We start from the raw sequence: 4,983 nt of genomic DNA, 5'->3' as shown, positions 1-4,983 counted from the left end.
GCGGAGCACAGGCTCCGGACGCGCAGGCTCAGTGGCCATGGCTCACGGGCCCAGCCGCTCCGCGGCATGTGGGATCTTCCCGAAACGGGGCACGAACCCGCGTCTCCTGCATCGGCAGGCGGACTCTCAAGCACTGCGCCACCAGGGAAGCCCACCCCACAGTATTTTACATGATGCTCCGTATTTGTTCAGTTCAGTTCCATTCCGTTCACATAGATTGCATGTCCTCAGCGTCCTGGCCTCATGAGAAAAACAAAGACAAACAAGACCTGGTTCCTGGTCTCCAGGAGCTCCACGGGAATTGGGGGTGGAACTCTCAGTCCCTAACAAACTCTTCTAAGAGACTGGCTATGATGAACATTCCAGTGGGGGTTGCCCACCATGTTGTCTGGGTGTGAGGGTATTCATCCCGATTCGGAGCATCAGGAAAGTCCAAAGAGAGGAGACAAATGTTTTAGTGACTTTAGATGACATTAGTGATTTTGTTTTCATTGAGATTTTGCTCATTATTCATTCCTGTGAGCATGAGTTCCCCCACATTCCCCCATGCCCCCAAATGGTTTAATCCCAGATCTGGTTGCCGTGCTCAGGAGACTGGGGAAGTGTCCACATACATCCTCAAAAAGGTGGGGACAGATGTCTGGGTCATCACTCCATGATCTAAATGTGGCATCTCCCAGACTGATCCCAGCAGAGCAGGCAGTACATCGGCTTCACGGTACTCTGGCCTTTTCTCGGGCAAGTTAACAGACTTCTTGCTCTGGGTGCTCGAAAGCTAGTATGAAACACACGCATTTTCAATCCTGACACATAAGGTAACCACAGCCTTGAGGATCCAATTAAAATGGGATGGTTGAGCCCATAGCTGAAGCCTGCCAGTGTGCGAGGCCTGGGTGCTGTCATTTTCTTTCTTTTTTTTAAAAAAAAATTTATTTATTTTTGGCTGTGTTGGGTCTCCGTTGCTGCACACGGGCTTTCTCTAGTTGCGGCGAGCGGGGGCTACTCTTCTTTGCGGTGCACGGGCTTCTCACTGCGGTGGCTTCTCTTGTGGATCATGGGCTCTACGTGCGTGGGCTTCAGCAGTTGTGGCACGCAGGCTTAGTAGTTGTGGCTCGTGGGCTCTAGAGCACAGGCTCAGTAGCTGTGGTGCACGGGCTTAGTTGCTCCGCAGCATGTGGGATCTTCCCGGACCAGGGCTCGAACCCTTGTCCCGTGCATTGGTAGGCGGATTCTTAACCACTGCGCCACCAGGGAAGCCATGCTGTCATTTTCTTAAACAGTTCAGCAAACGTTACAGATGGCCTGCTGAAGGAGGAAATTATGCAAGAAATGTAGTAAATGGCGATTAGCAAATAGCAGAAGCACACAAAACACACATCTCTCCTGCCCCCTAGTGAACATTTAAATTTCTAAACTCCGTTGGCTCAAAGCCATTTTTAAAAAAACATCTTTATTGGAGTATAATTGCTTTACAATGGTGTGTTAATTTCTGCTGTATAACAAAGTGAATCAGCTATACATATACCTATATCCCCATATCTCCTCCCTTTTGCGTCTTCCTCCCACCCTCCCTATCCCACCCCTCTAGGTGGTCACAAAGCACAGAGCTGATCTCCGTGTGCTATGCGGCTGCTTCCCACTAGCTATCTGTTTTACATTTGGTAGTGTATATATGTCCATGCCACTCTCTCACTTCATCCCAGCTTACCCTTCCCCCTCCCTGTGTCCCCAAGTCCATTCTTTATGTCTGCATCTTTATTCCTGCCCTACCCATAGGTTCTTCAGAACCTTTTTTTTTTTTTTTAGATTCCATATATATGTGCTAGCATACGGCATACGGTATTTGTTTCTCTCTTTCTGACTTACTTCACTCTGTATGACAGTCTCTAGGTCCATCCACCTCACTACAAATAACTCAATTTCGTGTCTTTTTATGGCTAATATTCCATTGTATATATGTGCCATATCTTCTTTATCCATTCATCTGTCGACATACACTTAGGTTGCTTCCATGTCCTGGCTACTGTAAATAGAGCTGCAATGAACATTGTGGTACATGTCTCTTTTTGAATTATGGTTTTCTCAGGGTATATGCCCAGTAGTGGGATTGCTGGGTCGTATGGTGGTTCTATTTGTAGTTTTTTGGGGAACATCCATACTGTTCTCCATAGTGGCTGTACCAATCTACATTCCCACCAACAGTGCAAGAGGGTTCCCTTTACTCCACACCCTCTCCAGCATTTATTGTTAGTAGATTTTTTGACGATGGCCATTCTGACTGGTGTGAGGTGATACCTCACTGTAGTTTTGATTTGCATTTCTCTAATGATTAGTGATGTTGAGCATCCTTTCATGTGTTTGTTGGCAATCTGTATATCTTCTTTAGAGAAATGTCTATTTAGGTCTTCTGCCCATTTTTGGATTGGGTTGTTTGTTTTTTTGATATTGAGCTGCATGAGCTGCTTGTATATTCTGGAGATTAATTCTTTGTCGGTTGCTTCATTTGCAAATATTGTCTCCCATTCTGAGGGTTGTCTTTTCGTCTTGTTTATGGTTTCCTTTGCTGTGCAAAAGCTTTTACGTTTCATTAGGTCCCATTTGTTTATTTTTGTTTTTATTTCCATTTCTCTAGGAGGTGGGTCAAAAAGGATCTTGCTGTGATTTACGTCATGGAGTGTTCTGCCTATGTGTTCCTCTAAGAGTTTTATAGTCTCTGGCCTTACATTTAGGTCTTTAATCCATTTTGAGTTTATTTTTGTGTATGGTGTTAGGGAGTGTTCTAATTTCATTCTTTTATGTGTAGCTGTCCAGTTTTCCCAGCACCACTTATTGAAGAGGCTGTCTTTTCTCCATTGTATATTCTTGTCTCCTTTATCAAAGATAAGGTGACCATTTGTGCGTGGGTTTATCTCTGGGCTTTCTATCTTGTTCCATTGATGTATATTTCTGTTTTTGTGCCGGTACCATGCTGTCTTGATTACTGTAGCTCAAAGCCATTTTTAAGAAAAGCAACGTAGTATCATTTTACAAATCTTTAAGTGTGGTTTTTTTAAAAAAATATTTATTTATTTAGGCTGCGCTTGGTCTTAGTTGTGGCACGTGGGATCTTTAGTTGCGGCATGCAGACTCTTAGTTGCGGCATGCGTGTGGGATCTAGTTCCCCGATCGAGGATCAAACCCTGGCCCCCTCCATTGGGGGCACAAAGTCTTACTAGACCACTAGGGAAGTCCCATACAAATCTTTAAGTGTTAATCACAGAAAATACGTGCCATCATTTTGAAAAATAACTTACAGACATATAAAGTGAAAGTCTCCCTTTCACTCATGAGAGGGAATGGCTTAATACACCCTTCCAGACTTTTCCATATTAAAAATATATCCATGCACATACTTATTTTTTTTTATATGAATCGGTTTAAAAGGTACATATCAGTTGGTGCAGCCGAGGCTGACTAGATGCTCACCAAGCCCACCTACTGGCGTACAGCTAGACGACATCTCCCAGCCTCCCCTGTGGTGAGGAGTGGCCATATGCTCAAGGGTGGACAATGGAATATGGTTGAAGTAATGATTGTCACTTCCATGCCCAGCCCATAAAAATCTCCCACACCTGACCCTCTACTCTCTCTCTTCTCCTTCTGCTGTGATGAAGGATGGAAGATGGAAGGAGTCTGGGTCCCTGAATGGCTGCCTGGAGCAGAGCAATGCTCCCCCTCATGGACCTGCATGGGACTGGAGATATCGATAGATAGATAGATATTTTTAAAAAAGCAATGTACTATCATTTTACATATATATGTATGTGTGTGTGTATATATATATATATATATATATATATATATATATATAGAGAGAGAGAGAGAGAGAGAGAGAGAGAGAGAGAGAGAGAGAGATTGAACATCTTTAATGCCAATACATATAAATCTTCCTGATACTTTTTAACAGCTGTGCAGCACTCCATTGTATGGATATATCAGAATGTATTTAAACATCCTCTTTTTTTTTTTTTTTTTTTTTTGGCAGCACTGTAGGGCATGTGGGATCTTAGTTCCCTGACCAGGGATCAAACCTATGCCCCTTGCATTGGAAGTGTGGAGTCTTAACCACTGGACCACCAGGGAAGTCCCTAAGCATCCTCTTCTTGATGGGCACATGTTGTTTCCAATTTTTTAAAATTATAAACAAAACTGCAATAAATATCAAGGTCAGTATATCCTGCTCATTCATGTTATTATTTCTGCAGGGCAGGTTCTGGGCAGTGGAGAGTGACCAGGAATAGTTACATTTGGTTATGGCATGCGTTCGGAGACGTAGTAGAGAGCGGTGTTTCAGATCCTGGAAGAAAGAAAGAACCAGGTCCAAGTTCTGGTCCTGCTCCTTGCTTAGCAACCTTGTACAAGTCACTTAACCTCTCTAAGCCTCAGTTTACTCATCTGTGAAATGAGGGTAATGCTGGTGCCTGCCTCATATCGGTGTATCTGTAAAATGGGGATAATAAAATGGGGATACGAGTACCTACCTCATAAACTGATCAAGGTTCAATGATGAAGGAAGGAAGGAAGGACAGTGACCCCCGAAGGATGGATACAAATGAAGTGAGCCTTAAGATTGTTCTCTCTCCTGGAGAGAGTTTCCAGGCCGCAGTGCAGGGAAGGGCGACCCAGGCAGAGCTTGGCAGACTCCCTGAGTTGAGGAACAATGCTGAGAGTCTGGGGAGAATAAGGTAGCCAGAGTTCACAGGACAGAGGGGAGATGCACAGGGAACTGCAGGGCTACCTTGTAAAACTTGGTGTGGGGGGGACAGATCAGGGGAAGAGGCAGGAAAGGGCTTAGTCACACGTGTCCACTTTCTCCTTCTAAATTGACCAACCAGATTGAGCAACCCCTCCCGGGGGTGGGGGGTGGGAGTCGGTGCAGGAGCAGAGAGAGGCTACGAGTGTTATGCTATCCAAGCTCTCTCCATCTAGAAGGAAAGAGGGGCG

The 4,983-nt window shown here is 44.7% G+C and overlaps 1 protein-coding gene across 1 annotated transcript in view; it reads right to left on the bottom strand.

The window, feature by feature from the left end:
- RAPGEF1 (Rap guanine nucleotide exchange factor 1) overlaps positions 1 to 4,983 on the bottom strand; it is a 152,120-nt gene that overhangs the window by 146,741 nt on the left and 396 nt on the right. The gene's annotated exons all lie outside the window — the stretch shown is intronic.

This window comes from Lipotes vexillifer, unplaced genomic scaffold (assembly GCF_000442215.2).
Source record: "Lipotes vexillifer unplaced genomic scaffold, Lipotes_vexillifer_v1.1 scaffold149, whole genome shotgun sequence".
Classification (NCBI taxonomy): domain Eukaryota; kingdom Metazoa; phylum Chordata; class Mammalia; order Artiodactyla; family Lipotidae; genus Lipotes; species Lipotes vexillifer.
The sequence above is the reverse complement of the archived record's forward strand: the minus strand, read 5'-3'. Positions and strand labels throughout refer to the sequence as shown.